The 20,459-nt window shown below is 41.8% G+C and overlaps 1 protein-coding gene across 1 annotated transcript in view; it reads right to left on the reverse strand.

Moving 5' to 3' along the window:
* pitx3 (paired-like homeodomain 3) overlaps positions 1–4,471 on the reverse strand; it is a 34,582-nt gene extending 30,111 nt beyond the window's left edge. The window contains exon 1 of the mRNA XM_034030827.2: positions 4,279–4,471. The gene's annotated coding sequence lies outside the window, so the exon portion shown is untranslated. The remainder of the gene's footprint in view (positions 1–4,278) is intronic.
* Positions 4,472–20,459: the final 15,988 nt, after the last annotated feature.

The raw sequence follows: 20,459 nt of genomic DNA on the forward strand, positions 1-20,459 counted from the left end.
ATGAATAATTAACAGCACACTTTGTGTTCCATAACAAAAAAATGCGTTGTTCTTAAACACCAACTGTACTGAGCAATTTGTAACACATTTTGTGCATTATAATTATCAAACAGTTTTTTAAAATGTAGTTTGCAGAACTGCACCATAAAAATAAATTGCTGTTTTGTGTTTTGTCTCATTTTTCAAATCAATATTTTTAAGACAGATATTCTGCATGCATTTTCTAAAGCATTGTATATTACATTTGAAGCCCTGCAGGAAGTGTGTTTTGCGTGTTTTATATCAGTTGCTGTCAGGATTTCCCTCTCTAAGGAATGTGCAAGCCTTAGGGATAACTACCAATACGATGTCGTATCAGGCGAGTACGGCGTCGGAAGCACAATGTACGATAGAGGGAGCGTTTCTATATTACGCTGCTTCCACTTCTTGGTCGTATTACCTGTCGTATTTCACAGACACAGATTTACTGGCGTATAAATACGACAGGAGGACCGCATTCATTTCCCTCACTGAGAAACAGGGCTGCTCCCATTTATGCTGTGTAGGCCTATTTAAAACGTGTATTTTCGGAAGATGTGTGCGCAGTATCTTTGACATGGTTTCTTAGAATGTATTGCTATTGTTATTATTATAATTATGTAGCCTATTGTTATTGTGTAATATTTACTATTTATTGAGAATGTAGACTTATTTCTGTTTTAACCACGTGTGAAGCGCTTTGAGATACAGTAGGCCTTCTGTAAGCTAGCTCTGTTAGTATAATATTTTCTTTTTGTTGATGTTTCGGCAGATGCCTTTTACTGATTTTCCTGTACGGTTTCCCTCCAAAACACAACCCACAATTCCCCTTAATAATTAGGCTCAATATATTTATTTATTTATTTATTCATTTTTAATGTGTCACATGTGTTCTAACATATTTAATAATTATTTTGTTAAATATTAAATTAGACTTGTTAAATACTATTTATTGCTAACACAATGCTGTGTTTATGGTGTAGTTCCAAACGCGTACATTACAAGGAAACATATAAAATTACATATACAACATAAATTAGATAGAAAATGGGGTGTTAGGTCACTTAACCCCATAGTCATATCATTAATGATGGCGCAAATGTGATTTCCAAGACCACTGGAAATGCATTCCTCGTGTTGCGTGCTTCAGGTATTTTAAGACATTCGACTCGAATATAGAAACAGGTGATAACTGATGGAGACTGCAGGTGATTACTGGTCGAAGACCTATCGTATTGGAACTGACGATCTCGCAATATAGAACCGAGCCCCAGATCTGAACTGCCACGGTGTTTACATCCAATCACAACGCGGTTAAATAAAACATTGCAATAACACACTTCCATTATTCACCTGTATTGATTTCAACAATTTAACAACAGGGGAACCGTTACTGCGTGTGCACGGGGTCGGAACACATTGCCGCTGATTTGATGTCATAGTTTTGGATACATGGATACGCGACATAGTATAGGCGACTGTAGCCTACACACATTTAATTGAAGCATGCATAAATCCCGATCGATAGCCTTTGGTGTTTCTTCCAGTGTTTCAGTATGGCCTGCCCCTGTGACAATAAAATAATCATTAACTTGGCTTTGTCTTTTAAAACGAGATAAGAAGAAAAAAAAAGCACGACCCATTCGTAAAATATTTGGCAAGTGTTTTCAAAATAAACTAAAATGCATGCGTTCAAAATATCAGGGAACTCTCTATTTATTAAATTAATATTGAAACAAATATTGCATGAGTAATAAAAATAATTAGACGGTTTGTATTTGTTTTAAACTGAATCTGATTAAATTAGCTCGTTATTAGTATATGTGTAGACAGAGGCGCTGGAACAGTTTTTATAGTGTGGGTCCATTGAACAAAACTGTAACCCCTGCACATGCAAAGCTGCTGCATCCCCAGCACCCCTAGCTCCAGCGCCCCTGTGTGTAGGTCGTGTTCCCCTGCACTTACTTCTAAAATCTTCCTGTGCAGCGGTTTGTGAACTGTGGGCGCACAGACTGAATACGCTACCCCAATTAAACAAGTGACTTTGATGAGGATGCCATCAAATGCGTTTCAAATCATTAAACAACCCAGTTTCTTTAAAACAAAGTCCTTCATTGAGTAGAATCCTGTTTTGCTATTTTGTTTCTGCGGGGAGGGGAGGCATCGGTCTCCTCTACCCACAAGGAAGCACCTGTCCGCCGTCAATTTAAACCACCAGACCCCTCAAAGACTGACCTCTGAAAGAGTGTTCACGTTCCCATTACAACATACACCACCACGTCAGGGTTTTAGAAATAGGTCCTCCCGTTTTTTTTTTTAAAGGATTTATGTCTTTATAGATCTGGTCGACATGAAAAAATAAACAGAGGCTGTAAAACAAACAAGATGTTATAGGAACTGAACTTCCATTTAATACAGTTCAGCTTTCTGCTGCACAATGACTCAATATAGATTAAGACATATTTTATTATTATTTTATACGTGCTCTAGTCATTCAGCAATTCTATGATGAGATCTTACTGGCACAGTTTTTATTTTTATGAATCCATATGTGTATAATAATTTTCCAAAATGACAATCCATATTTTGTTGTTGGGTCTTTATTCTGATTTTACTCGAAAAACAGCGATAAACGTTGTGGGAAATATAAATAATTTGTGAAATACAATCCAAATGATATAGTCCAATGTAAAAAAAAAAAAAACTCCCTTTTTCTAATTAATAAAACAATGTATAATTATATTATTTTGACTGTGAGGCGTTTCGCTTGACTGAGCGCTAATTCCAGCTCTGTTTTGTGTTAACTCCTGACAGGAGCAGGGTCATTTTTTGGAAAATCATGTCCTTCCTGCCTCAGTCGTATATTTCAGAATGGTATTAGGGACTGACAAGTGTGCCCAATTGGACCGCAACTGCCAGTACCGCAGGTACGGGTTTAACCAGCTGACCCCGGTCTCAACACATTGCGAATTAGACACACTATGCGGTGTGCGACTGGCCTAATTAACCGCCTTATTATTATTATTTACATTAAAAACATTGAAAAACGAATAATTGTGCACGCCGCTAAAACTCGTGAAAAATACATATTTATTTTTCTTAAAATGTAGTGTGTTGGTATACAGTGTGTTGTCCCCAAACGCGTTTGGGACAAGTGAAGGGTGTGATGTAATAAAGCCAACTCGGGCTTATTTGTGCTATGGCTTTCTTCGTGGGTTTTAATGTAACTTTAAAATGGCTGCTTTTCTATTATTATGTGTATACTGTTCTTTAAATCTGTTATTTTAATGGTCTGATTGTGGCAGTTGTATGTGAGACATGCTATACACATGTATTGTGGTTTGTTCTTTTTTTCTGCTATGTACTGTACAGTGCTTTGCGATACTTTTGTATAAAAAGCAAGAAATGCAATAAATAAATAAATATATAAATATATTAAGATACAAGTAAATGGCAGGTGCTAGAAAATACAGCTTGTGAAAACAGAAATGTAAATGAATGAGCAACTGGACTATACAGAAGTTATATCTTTACTAATCTGTAAAAATATATATGTATATATTAGTCGCTTTTGAAGTAGCTACATTCAAATGATAGCAATACAAACAATCGAGTATGCTACAGACTTTAAGCAGGTGTTCGTGTTTGTTTAAATGTAATCTTTTAGTATAGGCTAAGTTAGACTCAGAAACGCTATACCAAACAAATGTGATTTGTGTCCTAAATCAGGAGAACTCTACGCTATCAATTGAAAAAGTCGCATTCGTGAGATTACATTGCCCTTACAAATAAGGGCCGACATGAACAGCGCGAATTCAAATCAGCCTGTCCGGTCTCTGGCTCTTATTGCAACCGTGCTTGCTAAACCTGCAAATGACAATAAACTAGGCCTGTACTGCGAGAACCTAGAAAAAAAAAAAAAAATTATTTTTTCTATACAGCGTAACAGTTGTCAACGAAACATGAGTTCAAAAGCAAACTGTTCTGGAAACTGTTATGGAAAGAGTTCAACTATACGGCCTCTTAATGAAATACATGCCGTTTTTATTATTTCAAATGTGTGTACTTATAACTGTAAAAAATTAAAAAATATAAAAAAAGAATGTGTTTGCTATGTGCTTAATATGCATAATCAAAAAGATGTGATCACACACACAATAGCCTATTCCACTCTCCCCGTTTATTTTAACGCCTCCGTTACACAGTGCAAATATGCTGCAACATTTGAAATAACCCGAGTTGATGTTGGCATTCACTTACATTAGTCCCAGCTTGGTTAGATTAATCCGTTGATAAAACACGTTTGAAGACGATTAATGTTGTCCTAGATGGATGTAGCTCTCAGACAGAAAGTTCCTTTGCTGTGAAAACAGTTTCCTCGTTCACACTGTTCTGACACGGAGAGAAGCGGAGAGGCAGCGCTACTGACTGAGTTCAGCGGGGGGATTGACTTTATGTTAAACATCTCGTGCAGAGACTGGAGCGACAGGCCGCTGTCGAACAAGGACTGCCCACTTTATAAATATGACTTACACACTACTGCACACACCCAGAACCATCTGTAGCCTGCCAAGCCGCCTCCTCTCTGTCAGTGTCTGACCTTTCTCTTCATTGTTCCCATGTAAAATGCTATCGTGATATCCTCGTAAGTGGTCGTTTCATTTTAGTATGCTTCTGGAAATTGAATGAGCAGAATTCCATGTAAGGAGTTATTACCCGAACTGCCATGTGCATACTACAGTCCCATTAAAACAATAGTGGGCAAATACACACAGGCACACATGTGCCCGCATATACAGTAAGTGTGAGTCATTATTCATGCAGCAACACACTGTTATACATAGTGTTATTGATTAAAAACAAGCAAGTGGTAAACCAAGCAAAATTAATAAATTCATATATGTATCGTTTTTTTTTTTAAAGTGTGTAACATTAGTAAACTTGGGTATAAGCCCAACTGCTTCCAGCTACCTGCTGTTTTCAAGCGGACATGTAAGGTGCATCCCATTGGAGAAGACAGCAGACCTGTGAATTCTCTGAAATCCCAATAAAACTACAACTGGGAAACAATGGTAAACACATTCAGTTTAAAAATGTCACTGAAACATGCACAGCAAGGCAGCCTTCGGACTGGACAGTGAATTTATTCACCCTGTGGAAATATTGTGCTGGAGGCCAGCAATGAGCTGGGAATCAGAAATATTTACTGTCTCTTAGTGGGCACTAATCGGGTATATACAACACCAGCCACAGTCCAGCAAACTGATTCACTTAGGAGCTTAGACAAAAAACACGGCTTTGAAACTGATAGGAAAGGAATGTGTCATTTTTAGCACTTATATAAAATGGCTTTCTTATGTTAGTGGGGTTTAATGTTAAATAAAACCCCAGCAAATCACCAATTCTTACCAGCTCACAACATAAACGGATGTGTAGCCTACTGGGCCATATTTCCAAACATTTTCTCCATATTGTTTAAAAGGAGAAAAAAAATTCATGTTAATTTTACAAAAAGAAAAACAAAACACCTTGAGAGTGCTGAAGAGAACTTGAAATATAAAACTTGCAGTTTTGTCAAATTAATTAGGTGTTCTCCCCCTTTAAAAAAACAACGGTAAATTAAAGACTGGAGTATATGTGTGGTTAATGTAGGTTAGATGCAGGTCAGGTGATTGGAATATACTATCACCAACTAAATACCATAGTAGTTATCCCTTGCACTGGTGGATTAATAGGTTATTATGGGATTATTAAACCTCAGCCTGGACTGACTCAAAAGGAAACTGAAATGAGTAATGACGGTCTGTTCCAAGGCAGACTGCACCATGGAGCTGTGAGGCTGCACAGTGGAGCTGTGAGGCATGATGGAGCTGTGAGGCTGCACCGTGGAGCAGTGAGGCTGCACCGTGGAGCTGTGAGGCACCGTGGAGCTGTGAGGCCACACCGTGGAGCTGCGAGGCCGCACCGTGGAGCTGCGAGGCCGCACCATGGAGCTGCGAGGCCGCACCGTGGAGCTGTGAGGCACCGTGGAGCTGTGAGGCTGCACTGTGGAGCTGTGTCCGGCCACCTGCTTAATGGTTCCATTCCCTTTGCTGACTGGGGAACTGCTGTGAGGCTGCACCATGGAGTGGTGAGGTACAGTGGAGCTGTGAGGCTGCACCGTGGAGCTGTGAGGCCGCTCCATGGAACTGTGAGGCACCGTGGAGCTGTGAGGCTGCACCGTAGAGCTGTGAGGCACTGTGGAGCTGTGAGGCTGCACCATGGAGCTGTGAGGCCGCACCGTGGAGCTGTGAGCCTGCACCATGGAGCTGTGAGGCCGCACCGTGGAGCTGTGAGGCTGCACCATGGAGCTGTGAGGCCGCACCGTGGAGCTGTGAGGCTGCACCATGGAGCTGTGAGGCTGCACTGTGGAGCTGTTTGCTGACTGGGGAACTGCTATCACCACGGGAACTGAGACTCACAAAGCACGTTTCTGAAAAGGCCTTTCACCGCAGTATTAAACAGGCATGCGTTATCTTGTAGTTTTGCATGATAAGACTTTGAAAAGGAGGTTCAGTTGATATTTTGCACTTTTTTTTTCAATAAGGGCGGGAAACATTGTTGCAACCACCTTATATTTGTCCTTGATTTGGGTTTCTAAATAAGAAGCAGTTTCTTAGCAAGTTTCATCATAAGCAGATATAAAACAGAAAATAATAGATTGCATAGTATTCACCCCCTGCTATGACACATCTAAATAAGCTCTGGTTTCACATGATTTCAGGTTAAATACACCTGTCTCTGGGAGGTCCCACAGTTGGTTAGTACATTTCCTAACAAAAACTACATCATGAAGACGAAAGGAACATTCAAAGCAAATCCGGAATAAGGTTCTTCAAAAGCAGGGGTAGGATATAAGAACATTTCCAAGGCATTGAATATCCTCCGGAGCACAGTAAAGTCCATTATTAAGAAATTGAGAGAATATGGCACAACTGTGAATCTGTCTAGAACAGGCCGTCCTCAAAAACTGAGTATCCGGGCGAGAAGGGCACTAGTCAGGGAGGCCACCAAGAGGTCTATGGGAACTCTAAAGGAGTTACAGTCTTCCACAGCTGAGCTGGGAGACACTGTGCATACGGCAACAATAGCCCGGGTGCTTCACAAAACTGGCCTTTATGGGAGAGTGGCAAAAAGAAAGCCATTGTTGATAAAAACACACATCAAATCTCGGCTAGAGTTTGCCAGAAGGCATGTGGGAGAAGATTCTATGGTCTGATGAGACCAAAATAGAGCTTTTTGGCCTCAACGCTAAACGCTATGTTTGGCACAAGCCTAACACCGCACATCATCTTGAGAACACCATCCCTACCGTGAAGCATGGTGGTGGCAACATCATGCTATGGGGATGCTTCTCTACGTCAGGGCCTGGAAAGCTCATGAAGATAGAGGGCAAAATGGATGCAGCAAAGTACAGAGAAATCCTGGAGGAAAACCTGCTGAAGTCTGCAAGAGACCTGGGACTTGGGAGAAGATTAATCTTCCAGAGGACAATGACCCCAAACATACAGCCAAAGCCACACTGGAGTGGCTTAAAAACAAAAAGGTCAATGTCCTGGAGTGGCCCAGTCAAAGCCCCGACCTCAATCCAATTGAGAATATGTGGAAAGAGTTGAAAATTGATGTTCACCAAAGGTCCCCATCCAACTTGATGGAGCTTAAGTAATATTGCAAAGAAGAATGGGCAAAAATTGCAGTGTCCAGATGTGCAAAGCTGGTAGAGACTTATCCAAATAGACTCATGGCTGTAATTGCTGCCAAAGGTTCCTCTACCAAATATTGACTCAAGGGGGTGAATACTTTTGCGATTAATTATTTTCTGGTTTGTATTTGTAATTAATTTAGAACAATTTGTAGATTTTATTTTTCACTTTGACATTATGGACTTTTTTTTGTGTTGATCAGTGGCAAAAACGCCTAATTAAATCCATTTTGATTCCATGTTGTAACACAATAAAATGTGGAAAAGTTCAAGGGGGGTGAATAGTTTTGAGAGCCACTGTATATGTAAAAATGTGTGACTCACAGACATTCTTCATATACCCCATATACATGCAATATCATGTGCTAAAGAAGGTCCTCAGCAAATTTCATCATAATTGGACAAGCATTTCTAGATAAAAGCAAAACTGTAGTGTGATGCACCTACGTAGGTACCCAAATATCAGACTCCCTCACATAACGGATTAGTGCAAATGCAATCAGACATTTTCATTATTATAAAAAATCTGCATCTGTTGCAAATACATTGCAGACACAAGGGACAGGACAGAAAATCTGACAGAAGACTTGGTTGGCAGGTGCTTCTACAAGACTATCCAAATTACTGTTGTATCAACCAAGAATTATTCAAATGCCTCAAGTCAGTGTCTTCAAGGCTGCCAATGGTGCCCTACACCTTACTACCAGTGCTATGGGTCAGTGCCTTCAAGGCTGCCCATGGTGTCTTACACCTTACTAACAGTGTTATGGGTCAGTGTCTTCAAGGCTGCCCACGGTGCCCTACACCTTACTAACAGTGTTATGGGTCAATGCCTTCAAGGCTGCCCACAGTGCCACACACCTTACTAACAGTGTTATGGCTGATGTTTCTAATTTGTTGTCCAACCTGTGTGTATTGTGTCAGCAAAAGAGGAATATGTATGTTCTCTTTTACTGGATGAACACATCAATTATACCATATATAATACAGGCTTTCTCAATTAAAACACAACCCACTCTTCATTGTCTGATAAGATTGAAGAAGAAGTATTTGAATCTTTAAAAGTCAGTGCTATACAACCTCCACAGCCCCACACATTTCAAGTGGTAAGAACAGCGCCATTGCTTTATCCATTGCTGACAGCATACCTTTGTTTGAAGTTTGGGATTGTGATTGAACTGGCAACAGGTGCTCAAACAGGAACCAGGAAAGTCAATAGAATGTGCGTCTGTTAAAATGTTTAGCTCATTTCACTTTGTACTGCATCTGCTCCCCTTGAATTTCAGAGATTGGGAACGAAAATAGTAATGAGTCACTACATCTTTACCTATTGGGGACTAGAGTGTTCTTCAGCACATCTCAGCAATTGTTTATCAAATAGCCTGCTGCCTCGCATTGGTTATCAAATTATAAAACATCAAACATACTTCTCCCTGTTGCAAGTCAGTTTCAGTTCAGTTGGCAAGTGCTTGTGTATTCTAAGTTGAACATATATTGGTCTTCTTCCTTATAAAAGTTTCCCACAGTAAAAACACAGCGAAGTGTAATAAAGCACAATGAAAGCGTGCTAAAGCAGAGAGGTATGGTAAAGCATATTAAAAAGCACGACAAACCAGGGAAAACTATGGCAAATGCATAGTATAACCATGTGAAAAGCATGGGAAAAGTGCAAAAATACCGTGGCAGAGCTAACTTACCACTGTTTGTTGTGTTTTTTTGTATTTTTTGGATAAATTGTACTCATTTTTTTATCCAATTTAAAATTTCCATGTGTGGCTAAACCACTGAAACCTGCTTACCGATCAGGGGGAAGGGAGATCAACAGCAGACCACAAGCCAATTGCCTATTGTCATTTCCACTAGCCTATCCTGAGCTTCTGAACCCTGGAGGCAAGGAAGCGCCCAAATTTGAAACCCCTGCCTGGACTCGTCACTGAACTGCTGCACCGTCATTGGGCCACTAGCCAAGACTAGCAACTCCACACCAATGGGATTCAAACCATACTGTCAGGACTCACTCCTGTCAAGGAGAAGCACTGGGGGCCCGCATTATTATTCCAGATTCAATGAGTGTAAAATCAGACTCCAGACTCATTTATAGGTAGCTAAAAGGTCAAGAAAACAAAAATCAATACATATGTGTATTTGTACACAAAAAACAAACAATATCGCAAAAAAAAAACCATGTGATTGACGATGTAACAATGCCAGTCTTCATTCTTTGTGGTAAAAACCCTACATGTGTTTCACAGAGATACTTGCCCATTGAAAATGGCTTTGAAGCTTAAAGCAAAGATTACAGTCCCTTGCATCAATGTTACTTTTACAAAAAAGCTTGCCTACTAAACTTACAACCGAAATGCTTGCCTACTAAACTTACAATCGAAATGCTTGCCTACTAAACATACAATCGAAATGCTCTTTAACCTGCATTGGTTTAAACTCCATGTTAATACGCAATGCACAATCACACAGAAGGCTGGTAAGAGCTTGACCAGGAACACACCCTCAGTCCGGGCTCTCCCTGGTGTTTTGAGAGACTGATCACGCAATGGGTAACATGCAGATTGCTCTTATGTATTAGGGATTGCTTTTATATGAATGCCACTCGCATTTTCAATAACTGTTGATCACAAACTGTTTAGAAAGTGTGAATAGGGTATCAGGGTAGGAAGTTAAATGATTGTCCTCCTGAGATGTCAAGTTGCTTTTAAACACACTGTCCATCCACACATCTACTTCCATGGTGGAAAATTTAAAAAGCATTATACACATAATACAAAAGCAGCAATTTTAAAGTTTAATTTAAAAGTTAAATTTAAAACATTAAAACACACTAAAATAAGAAAGCCATTTTATAAAAGTGCGTTTTTAGTCTTTACTTGAAAACTGTAACGGTCCCAGCTTCACTGACATAAGAACATAAGAACGTTTACAAACGAGAGGAGGCCATTCGGCCCATCTGCTCGTTTGGTTGTTAGCAGCTTATTGATCCCAGAATCTCATCAAGCAGCTTCTTGAAGGATCCCAGGGTGTCAGCTTCAACAACATTACTGGGGAGTTGGTTCCAGACCCTCACAATTCTCTGTGTAAAAAAGTGCCTCCTATTTTCTGTTCTGAATGCCCCTTTATCTAATCTCCATTTGTGATCCCTGGTCCTTGTTTCTTTTTTCAGGTCAAAAAAGTCCCCTGGGTCGACATTGTCTATACCTTTTAGAATTTAGAATGCTTGAATCAGATCACCGCGTAGTCTTCTTTGTTCAAGACTGAACAGATTCAATTCTTTTAGCCTGTCTGCATACGACATGCCTTTTAAACCCGGGATAATTCTGGTTGCTCTTCTTTGCATTCTTTCTAGAGCAGCAAAATCCTTTTTGTAACAAGGTGACCAGAACTGAACACAACATTCTAGGTGAGGTCTTACTAATGCATTGTAGAGTTTTAACATTATTTCCCTTGATTTAAATTCAACACTTTTCACACTATATCCGAGCATCTTGTTGGCCTTTTTTTATAGCTTCCACACATTGTCTAGATGAAGACATTTCCAAGTCAACATAAACTCCTAGGTATTTTTCATAGATTCCTTCTTCAATTTCAGTATCTCCCATATGATATTTATAATGCACATTTTTGTTGCCTGCGTGCAGTACCTTACACTTTTCTCTATTAAATGTAATTTGCCACGTGTCTGTCCAGTTCTGAATGCTGTCTAGATCATTTTGAATGACCTTTGCTGCTGCAACAGTGTTTGCTGCTCCTCCTATTTTTGTGTCGTCTGCAAATTTAACAAGTTTTCTTACTATACCAGAATCTAAATCATTAATGTAGATTAAGAAGAGCAGAGGACCTTAATCTTTTATGCGGGACTTTGTCAGAAGCTTTCTGGAAATCTAAATAAACCACGTCCTATGTTTTGCAATTATCCGATGTTGCATCCTCAAAAAAATCAAGCGGGTTAGTTAGACACGATCTCCCTTTACTAAAACCATGCTGACTGTCTCCCAGGTTACTGTTACCATAAAGGTAATTTTCCATTTTGGATCTTATTATAGTTTCCATAAGTTTACATTTAATATGTCAGGCTTATTGGCCTGTAACTACACACCATGATCTATCCGCTGCGTACAATCGTTACCGGAGCTATCTCCGTTTTCGGAAGCCGTAGTGCCAAGGACAGATCAGCGAGCAGATTCCACAGGTAGAAGCACAATTTTCGGTCAGTTAAAAAATAGAGCTCCGTGCTAATGCTGGGAGTTGGGCTATGATACTTTTTTTACAGCTGCATTTCTATTAAGTCGAGTTACAAGAACACGAATCACAGCAATTATTGAAATAGTCATTGTATTGTAGTTTTATTTATATTCATATTTGACCGAATGTATAAAAGAATCAAAGTAAATTGCTCAGATGAAACTAACACATAAGTCTGCGTTAACGTTAATATTCATGAAAACGATGACTGATTTGCGTGGTTTATTTATTTATTTATTTTTGTAATACGCTGTAATACGTACACGGGTATAAATAAATAAATGCCGGTTCATACAAACATTATTAAATGTAACCCGTTTACCTAAATCACAATAGATGTATTTTAAATTCAGCTTGCCTTCGCCCTATATTACTTTTTTTTATTTAAGACAATATGTAAGAATTTCTTAAGAAGAAATTTAGGACGATCGTAAGAAAACTTGATGAATTGAACTTAAAAACAATCTATTTTCTTACGAACTTTTCTTAAGAAGACTTTCAAGAATACGGCTCTTGGCACGCTGCTCCTCCATGGGCTCTGCCATGATTGATTAGCATTGTGGGATACTCTGTTTAGCATATTGCAGCGTGCACTGGGGAAGGCAGCAGCAGGGCTGGTAGGTGGCGTAATCACACACAGAGACATACGCCAGATATACGCTCCTTGCAAAGAAGGAGAAGGAGCGGTATCGGTGCTATGTTTTAGTACGCGCCCGCCCTCCGCCTGTGTGTAGATTTCCTCGCCCTGTATGATGCGCCTGCCTGCGTTAACCGAGATCGCTACAATACAATTTGTATATCATTAGTGTACATTAGCATTAAGTGCAGCTTAGTTCAGTTCACTGCTGGAGCTCCTTATGAAACCGAGGTGCAGCAGAGCCGCTCAGAGCGGCAAAGGAAGGCCTGCTCGCGTCAAAAGAGCATCAAGGCTATCTTAATTGTTTCAGGCGGCGCTCTACTCGTACTTAATTGGGACTTTGTCAAAACTTTGTGCTTGAATTGAGTTTGGCACGCCTCTAGAGCATCCGTCTGAAACTGACGTAACTCCTGCAAATAACTAGGTGCTAATCTATTCAGGGCCTTGTAAGTTAACAGCAACATCTTAAAATCAATTCTATACTGCACAGGGAGCCAGTGTATAGAGGGCAAAACGGGTAATATATTCACTTTTCCTGGTTATAGTCAGAATTCTTGCAGCGGTATTCTGAACAAGTTTTGGCTATAGAGGCACTTCTGTAAAAGTTTTTTTTTTAAAGGATAGACAATTTTAAATAAATACATAAATGACAACTAATTAGTCCAAGTTCTTACCTTTCAAACAATCCATTGTCGATCACTGTAGGACTTGTAGAACCGGAGATGTGATGTTTGAAGTGGCGAGTGTCAATGAAACTACAGTGAACAGAGCCGAAATGGCAGCTATGCTGGGTGAGCCAAATGTAGAAATATATAAAAAAAACACTAATATTCTATTCCCGGATTTAATGTCAATTGTGTATTTTTTTCCTAGATTTGAAAAAAAAAAAGTTCTGATTTAGCTTAATACATAAATGTTAACAAACACATTCTTAAAAGTTTTGAAATGTGTACATTTTTTTGGCATTGTAGTATGCAGAGACATTGGGTGAGTTCACAGATCATTCTGAGCAGATTCTGTGCAGAATCTGACCAATTTAACCAATGGGTGTGCTCACGGAGATCATTCTTAGAAGATCATTGGCTAAATTGGTCAGATTCTGCACAGAATCTGCGCAGAATGATCTCCGTGAACGCACCCACTGTCTCTCGGAGTGTGAGGGCAGCTCTGCAGCACACAATGCCAAATCAAACACTTCAATGGGCGGGGGCTCATTCAGCTTCAGATTTAGCTGGCAAAATAAATATTTATTTTGTGATAAAACAGATTCATTATTTTTAGGTTTAATTGCTGAACGATAATGTTTTGTCAGCTAAATGTTGACTCGCCAAGTTTAAAAAAGATCTACAGTACCCTTCTTGATTCCTTGTAATAAAATACATATTTTTTACCTTAATAAAAATCATTGGCACGTGTAATTATTATTTATTTCTTAGCAGACACCCTTATCCAGGGTGACTTACAATTGTTACAAGTTATCACATTATTTTTACATACAGTTACCCATTTATACAGTTGGGTTTTTACTGGAGCAATCTAGGTAAAGTACCTTGCTCAAGGGTACGGCAGCAGTGTCCCCCACCTGGGATTGAACCCACGACCCTCCAGTCAAGAGTCCAGAGCCCTAACCACTACTCCACACTGCTGCCCCACACAGAAATCTTTATTTAAGATTTTTGTGTCTCAGATTTCTATGTCATATTTCTATCAAATTTCTGTGTCAGATTTCTGTGTCTGTCTCAGATTTCTGTGTGTCTCAGATTTCTGTGTCTCAGATTTCTGTGTCTGTCTTTCAGATCTCTGTCTTTCAGATTTCTGTGTCTTTCAGATTTCGGTGTCTGTGTCTCAGATTTCTATATCTGTCTCAGATTTCTGTGTTTGTCTTTCAGATTTCTATGTCTGTCTTTCAGATTTCTGTGTCTTTCTCAGATTTCTGTGTCTGTCTCCGATTTCTGTGTCTGTGTCTCAGATTTCTCTGTTTTTCAGATTTCTGTGTCTGTGTTTCAAATTTCTGTGTCAGTGTGTTTAACATGGCTTCAAAAGGAGAAGGCTACAGCTCTGCAACCCCCCAATCATCTTCTTCTGTGTAATACACACCACATTTCAGCTAGTTCCCCACTGTGCAGAACAGGTGTTGGTTGATTTGGTATGGATAACCTCACTGACTGAGCTGTTCTTGAGATTATCTGAATGTTGTAACCTTACTCAGGGTGTTCTATATAGAACCCAGGGACTCTCTCTGGCTTTGGGTTCTTTAAAGAATCATTTTGATACCCTGAACTAGAGGGCTCCGTGTACTGGGTTGAAACCCAAGAGAATTCAAATAGAGCCATGTGATGGGGTGCAGCCTGTTTTGTGGTGGTTTTGTGTTTTTGTATTGTTTAGAGTGGATATGAGTCTGGGGTGTGGGATGTAGCGGCCCTGCTGTACTGGAAAACGACCACAGGCAAGGGAAAAAAAAGGAAAAAATGGGAAGAAAACAAAGAAAGGTCCGGCCACAGCAACCACAATGGCGGCACCCGCAGCAAGAGGGGGCGGAGCCCTGGGACGTCTGGCCCGGGTGCACGTGGTGTGGCCAGGAGGAGCACCGCTGGTGGGGATGTCCGGAAATTCCCCCAGATTGGTGCGCCCGCTGTGAGGGGTATGGGCATGCCTGGCTGAGGTGCCCCTATGTGGGAGCGACTGGAGCAGAGGCAGAAGTGTGGTGCACTTGCTGCTGCCAAGTCGGGCATGAAGAGGAGAGATGCCTGGAACTCTATGCAGAGGATGGGGAGGAGCCATCGCTGCCGTCCCGAGATCTAGAGGGGGAGGAGCCATTGCTGCCATCCCGAGAGCTAGAGGGGGAGGAGCCATCGCTGTCGTCCCGAGAGCTGGAGGGGGAGGAGCCATCGCTGTCGTCCCAAGAGCTAGAGGGGGAGGAGCCATCGCTGTCGTCCCAAGAGCTAGATGGGGAGGAGCCATCGCTGCCGTCTCAAGAGCTAGAGGGGGAGGAGCCATTGCTGTCGTCCCGAGAGCTAGAGGGGGAGAAGCAATTGATGCCATCCCGAGATCTAGAGGGGGAGGAGCCATCGCTGCCGTCCCAAGAGCCAGAAGGGGAGGAGCCATTACTGCAGTCTCCAGGGCCAGAAGGGGAGGAGTTACAGGCTCAACCCCCTGAATTTTTCTAGGGGGGAGAAGGGCAGAATGCTGGTGTCCCCCAGCAGCCTCTATTTATGCTGCTGAAAGAAGCACGGCGCACACCAGCCCAGCCGCCACAGCAGAGGGAGCCAGCACCGCCACAGCCTCCCTCTGAGTGGCCAGCATCAGCCCCATCACCGCTGCCGAAGGAGTCGGCAGCCTTTCCGCCACCTCCACCGCCAGGAGCAGAGCAGCAGGAGCTGCCTCTGTCTCCGACACCTCCACCACCAGGAGCAGAACAGCAGGAGCTGCCTCTGTCTCCGACACCTCCACTGCCAGGAGCAGAGCAGCAGGAGCTGCCTCTGTCTCCGACACCTCCACCGCCAGGAGCAGAGCAACAGGAGCTGCCTCTGTCTCCGACACTGCCAGGAGCAGAGCAGCAGGAGCTGCCTCTGTCTCCGACACCTCCACTGCCAGGAGCAGAGCAGCAGGAGCTGCCTCTGTCTCCGACACCTCCACCGCCAGGAGCAGAGCAGCAGGAGCTGCCTCTGTCTCCGACATCGCTACTAAAGGTTGAGGTGGAGTTCCAGTTGCCGCCTTCATGGCCGGGGGCTCCCCTCCCACCGTTGCCTCCTGAGGGTCTGCTGCTGCCATCGTCTGGGGTCACGGCCGTCTCTGCATCGCCTGGAGTCGCAGAGGGTCCTGCTTCGCCTGGGGTTGCCTGGTGCTCCGCATGGCCTGGGGAGCCACCAGTTACAAAGTACGACGGAGAAGTGGAGCTCCTGCTGCCACCTTCATGGCCAGGGGCTCCCCTCCCGAGTTTGCCTCCTGAGGGTCCGCTGCCGTCGTCGCTTCCCGAGGGTCCGCTGCCGCCGTCGCCTCCCGAGGGTCCGCTGTTGTGGCCCGGGGCTGTCGGACTATCTTTGCTTGGGACCACCGGACTGCTTGTGGGCCAGGGGAAGCCTCTGCCCTCTCCCCAGCACCAGAAGAGACAATTTTGGGACTTTAAGAGGTGGCCATTTAGGCCATGTTGTGTTGCACACAAGGAAGGGAGGTGTGTGATGGGGTGCAGCCTATTTTGTGGTGGTTTTGTGTTTTTGTATTGTTTAGAGTGGATATGAGTGAGTCTGGGGTGTGGTTCAGTGAGTGAGTTTGTGTGAGGAATGTGTGGAATGTGTCTGGGCTAATGAGGTGCGAATTGCCCAATTAGCCCAGGCTCCTGTAAAAAATGGAGTGGTTGGATATGTTAGTTGGTGAGTGTTTGTGAGAGTGAGTGGTTCTTTTTGGATAGTTTGTGTTTAAAGCCTGTTTTTGTGTTTGTCTTTTTGGTTGGCCATCGTGCCTTTTGTTTTGTGTATTTTGTTTAATTAAAAGTCTTTTATTTTCCCTGCACATCCTGACTCTGAGTCTCCTTACCCCGGTCAGCCTGTCACAAGCCATTAGGGGTTAAATATGTATATTCTTCATTTTGAGGCATTAAACACATGTAGGAGTATAAAACACAAAAAACATAACAAAGCCACTGTGAGAAAGACAACTGATTGGCTTTTGGTATTTTATTCAGAACAAGGTTCCTGGGCATTCTCTATATGATCACATGGTTCTCTGGAACCCTTGTTATGTTCAGGTTCTAAATACAAAGGCTTCTATAGAGTTAGGAGTGCCATAATCATATATCCAACCCCTAATAGGGGTTTGTGACAGGGAAAGGCGTGGTGCGGTGTACCAAGTGTTTATGTTAAATACAAAGGGTTTAGTGCTGGCTCTGTGGTGGCAGCTCCTGCTCCTCCAGAACAAAGATGTAACACCATTCACAAAAACAATAGCTCTGGCTGTATGTTACATGTTCAGAGCAAGGGGCCATACTTACGTAGCTGTGCCCCCTTTGTACTACCCAACTCCTCCCTGCAATCAGCCCGCTGCCAGAGTTTCTCCAATTGGTGCCTGCCCTGTAGCTGATCGCAAGGGAGTTGTTTCGCGTACGTGCAACTACGCGCTTCTGTCAAAATGTCTGACTTCCGGTTTCTGCCTACTGTGAAGTCGACCTGTCTAGGGGGAAGTATACCACCAACCTTACACAGTGCCCTTTCTGGTCGGGAGGGAGATTTACAGCTTAGATTCTTTCTCTCTCTGTCACAGGGTTCCCATCATGATACATCCTATATTCTATCAGGTAGTTCTATTTAGAGACCATTATATGGAACCCTCTTCTATTCAGTAAATTAGATTCTGAAACTAATTTAAATGTATTCCTAGGATTAGTCCCTATTGGCTAGTTTAAAACTGGTTTTACCCTGAAATCTTGCCTGTGTGCTTTCTTTAAAATAGGATTACTTGTTGTGAAATAAACAGGGTTTGCCTTCTATAAAAACAAATGAAAGACTGAAGTAAAGGCTTTGAAAGAAACAGCCCAGCTCTTTTGATTGTCTCAAAATGGAAATATAAAGAACCTCTCCCATTCAAGGGAAGTAATGTTAAAACTTTACAATGCATTAATAAGACCTCATCTAGAATATTGTGTTCAGTTCTGGTCACCTCGTTACAAAAAGGATATTACTGCTCTAGAAAGAGTGCAAAGAAGAGCAACCAGAATTATCCCGGGTTTAAAAGGCATGTCGTACGCAGACAGGCTCAAAGAATTGAATCTATTCAGTCTTGAATAAAGAAGACTACGCGGCGATCTGATTCAAGCATTCAAAATTCTAAAAGGTATTGACAATGTCGACCCAGGGAAATTTTTCGACCTGAAAAAAGAAACAAGGACCAGGGGTCACAAATGGAGATTAGATAAAGGGGCATTCAGAACAGAAAATAGGAGGCACTTTTTTGCACAGAGAATTGTGAGGGTCTGGAGCCAACTCCCCAGTAATGTTGTTGAAGCCGACACCCTGGGAAGCTGCTTGATGAGATTCTGGCATCAATAAGCTACTAACAACCAAACGACCAAGATGGGCCGAATGGCCCCCTCTCGTTTGTAAACTTTCTTATGTTCTTATGTTCATTGGCATTATGGAGGAGCTAAGCAGTAGGTATTATTCATTTAAAAAAATCACATACTTGCATTGATCACAATTACAAATGAGAGGCTTCCTCAGGGGCTTGCACTTACATACCAAACCAGAAAGATCAGTACAATGAACACACTGATGACCATGACATATAATATCAGCAATAGTGAATTAGTGAGGAAATGTTTAATCACAATTCAATAAGTGAGTATACACATACAGACATGCTCAAATTTGTTGGTACCCCTCCACAAAAAACGAAGAATGCACAATTTTCTCTGAAATAACTTGAAACTGACAAAAGTAATTGGCATCCACCATTGTTTATTCCATATTTAATAGAAATCAGACTTTGCTTTTGATTTTTTATTCAACATAATATTGTAAATAAGAAAACAAATGAAAATGGCATGGACAAAAATGATGGGACCGCTAACCTAATATTTTGTTGCACAACCTTTAGAGGCAATCACTGCAATCAAACGTTTTCTGTAGCTCTCAATGAGACTTCTGCACCTGTTAACATTTAGTTTGGCCCACTCTTCCTGAGCAAACTGCTCCAGCTGTCTCAGGTTTGATGGGTGCCTTCTCCAGACTGCAAGTTTCAGCTCTTTCCATAGATGTTCGATAGGATTAAGATCAGGACTCATAGAAGGCCACTTCAGAATAGTCCAATGTTTTGTTCTTATCCATTCTTGGGTGCTTTTAGCTGTGTGTTTTGGGTCATTATCCTGTTGGAGGACCCATGACCTGCGACTGAGACAGAGCTTTCTGACACTGGGCAGTACATTTCGCTCCAGAATGCCTTGATAGTCTTGAGATTTCATTGTGCCCTGCACAGATTCAAGGCACCCTGTGCCAGGCGCAGCAAAGCAGCCCCAAAACATAACCGAGCCTCCTCCATGTTTCACTGTAGGTATGGTGTTCTTTTCTTTGAAAGCTTCATTTTTTCGTCTGTGAACATAGAGCTGAAGCTCCAGTTTTGACTCATCTGCCCAAAGGACATTCTCCCAGAAGGATTGTGGCTTGTCAATATGCATTTTAGCAAATTCCAGTCTGGCTTTTTTATGTTTTTCTTTCAAAAGTGGAGTCCTCCTGGGTCTTCTTCCATGGAGCCCACTTTCGCTCAAAAAGCGACGGATGGTGCGATCAGAAACTGACGTACCTTCACCTTGGAGTTCAGCTTGTATCTCTTTGGCAGTTATCCTTGGTTCTTTTTCTACCATTCGCACTATCCTTCTGTTCAATCTGGGGTCGATTTTCCTCTTGCGGCCGCGCCCAGGGAGGTTGGCTACAGTTCCATGGACCTTAAACTTCTTAATAATATTTGCAACTGTTGTCACAGGAACATCAAGCTGCTTGGAGATGGTCTTGTAGCCTTTACCTTTACCATGCTTGTCTATTATTTTCTTTCTGATCTCCTCAGACAACTCTCTCCTTTGCTTTCTCTGGTCCATGTTCAGTGTGGTGCACACCATGATACCAAACAGCACAGTGACTACTTTTCTCCATTTAAATAGGCTGAATGACTGATTACAAGATTGGAGACATGTGTGATACTAATTAAAGAAACTAATTAGTTTGAAATATCACTATAATCCAATTAGTTATTATCTTTTCTAAGGGGTACCAACAAATGTGTCCAGGCCATTTTAGAATATCTTTGTAGAATAAGCAATAATTC

This window comes from Acipenser ruthenus, chromosome 13, assembly GCF_902713425.1.
Source record: "Acipenser ruthenus chromosome 13, fAciRut3.2 maternal haplotype, whole genome shotgun sequence".
Taxonomy (NCBI): domain Eukaryota; kingdom Metazoa; phylum Chordata; class Actinopteri; order Acipenseriformes; family Acipenseridae; genus Acipenser; species Acipenser ruthenus.